This window comes from Piliocolobus tephrosceles, chromosome 2, assembly GCF_002776525.5.
Source record: "Piliocolobus tephrosceles isolate RC106 chromosome 2, ASM277652v3, whole genome shotgun sequence".
Classification (NCBI taxonomy): domain Eukaryota; kingdom Metazoa; phylum Chordata; class Mammalia; order Primates; family Cercopithecidae; genus Piliocolobus; species Piliocolobus tephrosceles.
The window spans coordinates 190,238,463-190,248,321 of NC_045435.1; the positions used below are offsets into that span (position 1 = coordinate 190,238,463).

At 44.1% G+C, this 9,859-nt stretch overlaps 1 protein-coding gene across 5 annotated transcripts in view; it reads right to left on the reverse strand.

The window, feature by feature from the left end:
* ATP13A3 (ATPase 13A3) overlaps positions 1-9,616 on the reverse strand; it is a 93,979-nt gene extending 84,363 nt beyond the window's left edge. For 2 of the 5 annotated variants that reach the window (XM_023214765.3, XM_023214763.3), the window contains exons 1-2: positions 9,155-9,616; positions 8,392-8,433 (exon numbers count right to left, since the gene is read on the reverse strand). The gene's annotated coding sequence lies outside the window, so the exon portion shown is untranslated. Of the gene's footprint in view, positions 1-8,391; positions 8,434-9,004; positions 9,130-9,154 lie in introns of those variants that run through there. The other 3 variants (XM_023214767.3, XM_023214766.3, XM_023214764.1) reach the window with 2 other exon arrangements.
* Between the last annotated feature and the right edge of the window lie 243 nt (positions 9,617-9,859).

A 9,859-nucleotide genomic window follows, 5' to 3' on the forward strand; every position in this document is an offset into this window, starting at 1 on the left:
GCAGAACTCATTCGCCGATGTCTCCCCATATGTGTGACGGAGCAGAACTCATTCGCCGATGTCTCCCCATACGTGTGACGGAGCAGAACTCATTCACCCATGCCTCCCCAGCATCCAGCCCTGTGTTTGGCATGTACAGGAACTAAAACACTATTGAATAGTTAGATGTATCAACTCAGTCCTAAGGCGTAACCAAGAGGCCCTAACCAAGCCCCATTCCTTGCTACCTATAAAATCACAACTCTTATGCAGTACAATAACTTACCATTGCCACAACTATTAAGGGAACGTGAAGAATGGTGATTCACTATGGGCTGCACCAGAGATGAAAAAGGATTGGGGGAGGGGGTACTCTTTAAGATGCTTCTGAATCTGACTAAATTAAGGAGTTTATTCTATTCTTTTCACCAAACACTGAACAGAAAACCATGGGTTAGCTTAAAATTATCCTTCAACGAACTCTAAGGCAGTGCTGACAACTATGAAAAGTACATTTTCATATCAAAAAGACCCATTAAATATTTCAACTAAGAGTTTGCTAGGTTAGTCTAGACTTTCAAATAAGTAAGTGCTACAGACAAAATTATGTCATTTGCCTGTTGTACTTCACATTTTACTTAGTATACTAATCTACTTATTATAATTAGCATTCAATAGGTTTCTATCTTTTGTGCTTAGGAAAATAAGAAACATAAACATTAAAAAAAGGAGAAACAAGGAAACTACAGATGAAAATTGTAAATAAGCTTAGAAAACTGGTGGCTTAAGAAGCTAAGGCATGATCTAGACATGAATGAAAAATCTTTATACAAGGAACAAGTGACTAGGATTCCATGTTTAAAGAAATCTCAAGGTCACAAAATTGAAATATAATTCAAAGTCTTCTTTAAAAAAAAGTAGAAATATTTGACTAATCAGAATTTTTAAATGAAAATAAGGCATATGAAGTCCTATAAAATAAACATAATTACAGATAGATTTAAATTTTATAATGTGGTCAGAGATAGAGACACCAGGTAACAGTAACATAGAAGATGGGAGAGAAAGCAGACTGCAAACATACCAGAGACACAAAGTGAAAAACTAAAATATACATAAAATGTATATGGGAGATACATGAGGTTAACATCTTGAGCTTTTGAGGATGTTGCAACTAAAGATACAAAATCACGGAGTGTTTTCAACATAAAAAGCCTGAATACAACATTATTGCCTGCTGTTCCAGTTAACAAAAAACCAAAAAGCAATCATCAATCACATCCCCCACACATCTGACTTGTTTTGACTATCTTCAATGTTACTAAGCTAACAAATAACAAGTTACCCTTCACTCAGACTCGTATCCTTACAATTCTCTAAAGTACCCTTTATCACCTCTATCTGGCAAATAAAAAAGCTCACAGAGGTTCAGTGACTTACTGAATCCGGACTACAAGACTGGTATGTGACAGAGCTGTAATTCAAAATCACTACGGCTGTGAAGCCCACATTTTTATCCAATACACCATGCCCTCTCCCAGGACATGAGACTGTTCAGTTTTTAGCCACCATCATGTTTTTACACACTCACATTTTCTTACTGTGCTATCCCCAGAGTAATATTTAAGTTCAGATACTTTAAATTTTGTGGAATCCATTAACAATTTATATAGCTCCTTTAAAACAATGCAGATCTTGCTAGCAGTAAGGAATAAGTTTATTCTTTAAAAAAAAAAAAAAAAAAAAACACTCAAAGTAGTTGAGTATCCCCTCAGAATGATAGAAAGTACCAATAATCTCCTAATATTCTCAACTTTATTACCTAGCCTTTTAATTATACTAGATCTTTTTGTGGCATAACCTTAGGGAGATAGCAGATGTTCATAAATACCTAAGTTATTTCTCCATTATTCACACTGTGGAGTCATATCATATATGCACTTAATTAAACCAATTCAACTACTTATACTCTGGGGAGAAGCAACAGAAAAAAATAATTTAAATAATGATGATAGTATGCCTTCCTTTACATCCCTGTGCCAGACTGAGCATGAAATGAAGACTATAAATCTGCTATGCTCAGTCAATCTAAAGACCCATTCACCTGTCAAAACAGGTCTCACATAGCTGATGAGGATTCCAGCTCACCAAAAAGGGACCTCTCTAAAACTACAGGAAGACTGGCAGCTGGAATTCAAAGACAGACTCTCTGTTTCCAACCAGTTTTCAAACTGGTGCCTTTTTAAAAGACTTTTTCTAAGAGTAATTTTGACTTCACAGGATTTTTATCTGAGAATTTAGGCCCAAAGGCCACATGAACGGTGGTTTCACTTTATTCAGCTCTTTAGATCAATCAGAAAAAAATCAGGACCTAAAACACTTGTCTTTTATATCAAAATAACTAACTAAAATATATTTCATCCTCTTTCACAAAAGGGGAAAAAAAAAAACAGCACAGGGATGCTATAAAGAAGCCACCCTTAGACATGTATGTGGGAGCAATTCCATGACTCATTTTAAACAAACTAAATATAGTTTGTTTTAAGAAGTCTGTCAAGCAAGCAAAGGCAACCCTTAAAAGTTGGCTCTCACTGGAAAAAAAAAAAAAAGGAAGAGTTTTGAGATGTGCCATTACTACAGACAACAAAATTAAAGCAAGGGTGAAAGGAACACCCAAGGCAGAGAAAGGATCTGAGGTTCTAACCCCACATCCTTTATGCTGTCACTTACTTCACTTTCCTCTTCTGTAAAAAGGAACTAATCTAAATAATCCATGATCTCTCCGCATTATTTTCCAGTCTCACATCTCTTTATTTCAATGTTCAACTCCTTTGTGAAAAAAATAAGAAAAACTCACTGAGCTAGAACCATCTTTCACCTTACCATCCAACATCAGTTACAAGTATTTTTACTTAAAACTTGAGAAAGATTCTACAGACATCAGCAATTTCCAGACCACGTAACTAGGAAATTCTACTTAACATAGTTAACTCACTTTTTCTGGAAATTTAATTTCTTATCTAACTAGTCTCTGAATGTCAATTGATCATTTAAAACCAAGGTCCACAGGGAGTAAGTGTAAGAATCAACAAAAAAGACAAAATTCTGATTAACAGATTAATTTCGTGGTCTTGACATTTACTATTCAAGTTAATGTTCTACCATCTCAGACTCCAGCAAAGGCTCCAATACGGCCCTGCGGGTCTAAGATGTTAACAGATATGGTATTGGCATAGTTCCCTCTAGAGAACCGTTCTATGGAAACTTTTCAGCAATCCCCATCCTCAAACAACTTTCCTCAGTATCAGAAATTTATTTGGATAGTTCTCTCCTTTATTCCATTTTTCTCCCTTCTTACTGATTACCATTAAGTCATTCTTTTTTTTTTTTTTTTTTTGAGACAGAGTCTCACTCTGTTGCCCCGGCTGGAGTGCAGTGGCGCGATCTCGGTTCACTGCAAGCTCCACCTCCCGGGTTCACGCCATTCTCCTGCCTCAGCCTCCTGAGTAGCTGGGACTACAGGCGCCCGCCACCACGTCCAGCTAATTTTTTGTATATTTAGTAGAGACAGGGTTTCACCGTGGTCTCAATCTCCTGACCTTGTGATCCGCCCACCTAGGCCTCCAAAAGTGCTGGGATTACAGGCGTGAGCCACCGCGCCCGGCCCATTAAGTCATTTTTTAAACTATCATAACATATCATTTTTTCCAATTACCATTTACTCATGCCATCTCATTTTACCTCTATTTTTTACCCTACTAATACAAATTATTTTTGGTTCTGTTTTAAGACAAAGTCTCGCTTTGTCACTCAGGCTGGTCTCAAACTCCTGCCCTGAAGCCATCCTCCTGCCTTGGCCTCCCAAAGCACTGAGACGAGTCACTGTGCATAACCTACTAACACAAATGGTTTTAACTCCTTTTACAATCACTAGTTATCTAGTGATAACTGATTAACTTCAGGACCTTCTTCTACCTTACAAATATCTACTTTTCTACAGAGTAGTTTGAGCCCAGAACTTTTTCATTTTTTTAAACCTAAATCTTAATCAAAATTATGTGCCAGAAATCTGAACCTCTATTTCTCTACTCTCAAAATATGATGATTGACAAAACTCAAACAATAACCTAACAATCTCCTTGCTTCTTGCATGCTATCTGAACGTAAGAGGTTAATTAGAACACGGTTTTGGATGGGCGAGGTGCCTCATGTCTGTAATTCCAACACTTTGGGAGGCTGAGGCATGAGGATCGCTTGAGGCCAGGAGTTCTGAGACAAGCCTGGGCAACAAACTGAGCTAGTCATCTCTACAAAAAAATTTTAAAGGCCGGGCGTGGTGGCTCACACCTGTAATCCCAGCACTCTGGAAAGCCGAGGCGGGCGGATCACAAGGTCAGGAGTTCAAGACCAGACTGGCCAACATGGTGAAACCCTGTCTCCACTAAAGATACAAAAAATTAGCCAGGCATGGTAGTGGGCACCTGTAATCCCAGCTACTCGGGAAGCTGAGGCAGCAGAATCGCTTGAACCCGGGAGGTGGAGGTTGCAGTGAGCAGAGATCTTGCCACTGCGCTCCAGCCTGGACGACAGTACAAGACTGTTTAAAAAAAAAAAAAATTTTTTTAAATTAGCCAGACACGATGGCACACACCTGTTGTCCCAGCAGGTGGGTCGCCTGAGGCCAGGAAGTTGAGGCTGCGTGCGCCATGATTATGGCGCACTACACTCTAGCCTGAGTGACACAGCGAGACTCTTTCTCTAGGAAAAAAAAAAAAAGGATGGGTTGTAGTGATTAATGCTTGTAACCCTAACACTCTGGGAGGCCAAGGCAGGCGAACTGCTTGAGTTGAGGAGTTTGAGACCAGCCTGGGCAATATGGTGAAAATCCACCTCTACAAAAAAAAAAAAAGAAAGAAAGCTGGGTGTGCTGTTACACACCTGTGGTCCCAGATACCCTGGAAGCTGAGGTGGGAGGACTGCTTGAGCCCAGAAGGTCAAGGCTGCAGTGAGCCACAACAGAACCACTGCACTCCAGCCTGGGAGACAGAGCAAGACCCTATATCAAAAAAAAACTCAACATGGTTTTGATGACTACAGATTTACTCTCTCCACAGGCAAATTAGCTTCATTTTCACAAAAACTATGTTCCAAAACCAAGGCTAAATCCCATCAGCTACCTCTTGGATCCAGATGAGATATGGCATATTCAGAATACACTTCATCACTAAGATTCTGGTGATACATCAGAAATGACATCTTAACAGGTATCAGACACTAGATCACCTTCTTTTAGCACACAACTGTGAAATGTTTCAACTGTTTTCTTTGATAGGTGATAAGCTGCCAACTCCTATTCCATTTATCATCCATTCAAATATAAGGTCTCCCACTTGATACTTACATAGTTAGTTTAGGTCACCAAATATACAGCACACAGAATACACTTTGGATAAACCACATTATCAAGCTCATTTTGAAATCCTATTTCTGTCTTCAAGATTTTCGAAATTATAAACCACTTTGCTGTCATTCACAAGTATGAAGTTCTTATTTCCACCATCACTCAGACTGAGAAAAAAGACAGAATAAAGACAAAGTTCCACAGCGTGTCCCCATCACTGCTCATTCTCATGAGTTTGACCACTGAGTAGGTTGTATATCTATAGTAATATGATCTAGTGCCTATCTCCTAAGATTACTATTTATCTTAGGAATAAAGCATATTCATATTGTAAAACCTCACATTCACAGTAGTTACAAAACCACTGCGTTATGCAAGCATAGTCTGATTCAGTATATGGAACGGAAAAAGGAAAGAAACCATTATGTGCCAGGAAGAGGGCTCCTTTCTTTACATATGGTCTCAACTAATCCTCAACGCTTTCAGGTATCAGTATTCTTCGTTAATAAAAAAAAAAAAAAATGAAAGAAGTTAAGCAACTTACAGTATAAGCGACTTTGAAGACAGACAGAAACCTAGCTCCATGTTAATGTGCTTAACATAAAGGTTTCTGTCTCTGGGTTTAGAGGTTAGTTGTACGTGACTAGGCAACATAACATCTCTGAACCTCAGTTTCCTCATCTATAAAATGGAGTTGAAGTGAAATAATTCATGTAAGGTGTTTAATTCAGAGCCTACTATATAGTAAGCTCACTCAATAACTATTAGCATTGGTCAAACTCAAATTGCTAGTTAAGAAAATCAGAAGTCAAACTCCGGTCTGATTTCCAAGTCCATGCTCTTTCCACTACAACATGCTATAGTTGTCAATACACACTTCTTATCCACACTTAACATACGACATAGACGGGAAACTGCTATTACCTAAATGAGGTAACTATCAAGATCTAACTAAACCAGGCCGGGCGCAGTGGCTCACACCTGTAATTGCAGCACTTTGGGAGGCCGAGGTGGGTGAATCACCTGAGGTCAGGAGTTCAAGGCCAGCCTGGCCAACATGGTGAAACCCTGTTTCTACTAAAAATACAAAAATTAGCCGGGCAGGATAGTGGGTGCTTGTAATCCCAGCTACTCGGGAGGCTGAGGCATGAGAATCGCTTGTACCCGGGAGGCGGGGGGTACTGTGAGCTGAGATCACGCCATTGCACTACAGCCTGGGTGACAAAGAGCAAGACTCCATCTCCAGAAAAAAAAACGATCTAACGAAACCAGCAGAAGTATTTTAGCTCTAATATCTCATAAGATACCGTTTAGAAAACTCCTCATAAGATATCGTTTAGACCTTCAGGTATACAGAGCTTTGTTCCAAATTCCATGAAACTAGTTTTCTACCTATGTAGGAATTTATCCTATTTATCTCAAACCAGTTGTAAATCAGAATTTTAATTACCAAAGGTCCCTCTAAAAAGCTTACTTAGGTGACCTGAACAAAATGTCCCCTAGGGCAGGTACGGTGGCTCATGCCTATAATCCCAGCACTTTAGGAGGCCAAGACGGGAGAATCACTTGAGACTAAGAGCTCAACATCAGCCCCAGCAAGAAAGCGAGAACCCATCTCTACAAAAAATTTAAAAAAGGAGCTGGGCATAGTGGCTTGCACTTGTAGTCCCACCTACTTGGGAGGCTGGCAGGAGGATCACTCGAGCCTGAGAGGTAAGGCTGCAGTGAGCCAGGATCGCACCACTGCACTCGAGCCTGGGTAACACAGTGAGACCCCATCAGAAAAAAGGAAAGAGAGACAGAGAGAAAAAAACGAAAAGGAAAGAAAGGAAGCAAAAGAAAAGAGAAGAAGAAGGGAGGGAAGGAAGGAGAAATGGGCCTTCCTACAACAATCTCAACACTGCATCAACTTGAAGCTTGTCAATTTTACTTTCAAGATCAACTGCTACTTAACATTTTGTATTTAACTGTACCACTTTTAAATTAAAGCAACCACCAAGCTCGGTGGCTCACGCCTGTAACACCAGCACTTTGGGAGGCCTAGGCAGGAGGATCACCAGAAGTCAGTAGTTCGAGACCAGCCTGGCCAACATGGTGAAACCCTGTTTCTACCAAAAATACAAAAAATTAGCTGGGTGTGGTGGCGCATACCTGTAATCCCAGCTACTTGGGAGGCTGTGGCAGGAGAATGGCTTGAACCCAGGAGGCAGAGGTTACAGTGAGCTGAGTTCACACCACTGCACTCCAGCCTGGGTAACAGAGCAAGATGCCATCTCAAAAAACAAAAAAAAAATTTAAAGCAACCAAATAGTGTCACTTTTCCCACCCAATCCCCTGACCAAAGCCAGGCATTGTTGTTCTAACAAGGCTCAAAAATCTCACTTAACTATTTCACTCTCTGCCTGATCTAATAGTACGATAACGCAAATCAAAGATAGTAGCAAAAGTGATGTTCTACAACAATCATTAATAATAGGTTTACTATGTCGAACAACTTCCAAGCACTGATTTGCCTTAAAGGGGGTTGCAAACCAGCATGAGATGCCCACACACATTGATTTTTGGCAACTGCAGTCTATTCAGCAAAGCAACAAACCTCTAGCGAAAAGAATGCCACATATATTCCAGTGAAACAAAATTAATACACGTGCCTTGGTAAAGAGGTTGAGTTCTAAGCAAAGATAGAGCACTGTTCATGATGTACTCACCCTTCAAAGGAATCAAATCGAAACACTTTCATTTTAGCAACGAAACTTTTAAAAGGCTTTATTTTGCAATAATTTTTCAAGTCCCTGCATTTCTGAGATTCTTTAAATTCTAACTTCCTGCCTCATAGATCTAAAATAGCCAAGACATATCCAGGTATGTGCTATTCAGTTAGAATAGTGTAGAGGAACACAAGTCTGTTTCTAGGGGTACGACTCCATACCCATTCATTTTGCACTAATATAACCACTAAATATAGCTCTAAGACACTGATGATTAAAAGCGGTTAATTATGTGATTCATACCTTCTATGTCCAAACACCAAGATTCAGGGATGTCTGGCAGATCTATGGGAAGAGGGGACAATAAACACCTGTCACAAAGCTTTTTTCCAAACCGGGAACCCCCAGCTGAGTTCCTGCCAATCCCAACCCGATTCCCTCCCCTTCATCCCTGCCCCTCACCTCCCCAAAAAAGCTAAAGGTCATACTTCCACCAAAACCTGACTTTGTGAAGGGAATGGAGAGACAGGCCATCACGAGAGCAGCCACGAGGGCACTGCTAGGGGCAAGGGCCCTGGGTTTTTCTAGTCCGCACGGCCACAGAGTCCGAATGGGAGGCCTCAGCAAGTCCGAAGGCACTTTTCCCCCACGGGACTCACTCATTTTATTTGTAAAATGCGGAGATGGCAAGCAGCTCCATACTCCACGGCTGAGGACGAGCTAGGGTCCCGCACAGACCCATCGAGGGCCCTGCCAGCACCCCTACCGCCTCTGCCCGCAGGACCTCCACCTCCCCCAGGACTTTCCGAAGGGCTGACTACCAACCAGCCCGCGCCCGGCCCCCACGCTCGCCCCGGCAGGCGGCGCGTCCCCCCCAGGCCTTCGCCCACCGCGTGGGCTCCTGCCCTGGCCTCACCTGTCCCCGACACTCCAAGTCCCCGCGATGCCCAACTCCGGCCCGAGAAGGTTGGCCGCGACCTCGCCCGGTACCCGCCGCCCCGACACCACCATTCGCCGCCTCGACTTCCCCCGTGGCCGCCGCCCACCCGCCCCTCGCCCCGCTCACCGGGGCCGCTCACTGGCTGCCGCCGCGCCGCCTCCTCCGCGGCCTCCCTCGCGACCGGACCAGCCCCAGGGGCCGCGGGGGACCCGGCCGCCGCTGTCGCCGCCGCCGCCTCGCCTCAGCCCAGCCCCATTGCCCTCCGCCGGCGCCGCGCGCTGCGGCTCAGGGTGAGGGAAGGAGGCGCCGCGGCGGGGCCGGGCCGGCCCTGGGACCTCCGCGCTCTCCTCCTCCTCCGCGCCCGCGGCGGCGGCGTGCAGCCGGGCAGGGCGAGAACAAGGGAGGGCGGCGGGAGGTGGGCAGGGGAGGGGGGCGGTCTGCACTCCGAAACGGCCCCCGGCCGCCAGCGACGTAGCGAACCCCCCTCCCCTCCGCAGCGGCGCCAGATCACGCTGCGGGGAGAGCCGGCGGGCAGGCGGGGGAGCGCGCGCGGGCTCAGGACTCCCGCGCCGGATGTGAGGTCACGTGGTGGCTTCATCCCCGCGCGGAGGGCGGAGGGCGGAGGGGCGCGGGCGACGTCGGAGGCGGGGAAGGGGCGGGGCGTTTCCTAGGCCCCGCCCACCCATCGCCTTTGCCACCCTCCAGCGCGCAAAAGAAAGAGGCAGGTAAGGGGGGGCCGTCCAAAAACGCCGGGTGTCAGGCCAGGGTGGCTAATGGAGGGCGGCTTTTCTGGTGAGATGAAATGGGACGGCAAATCCCACTTCATCCCCT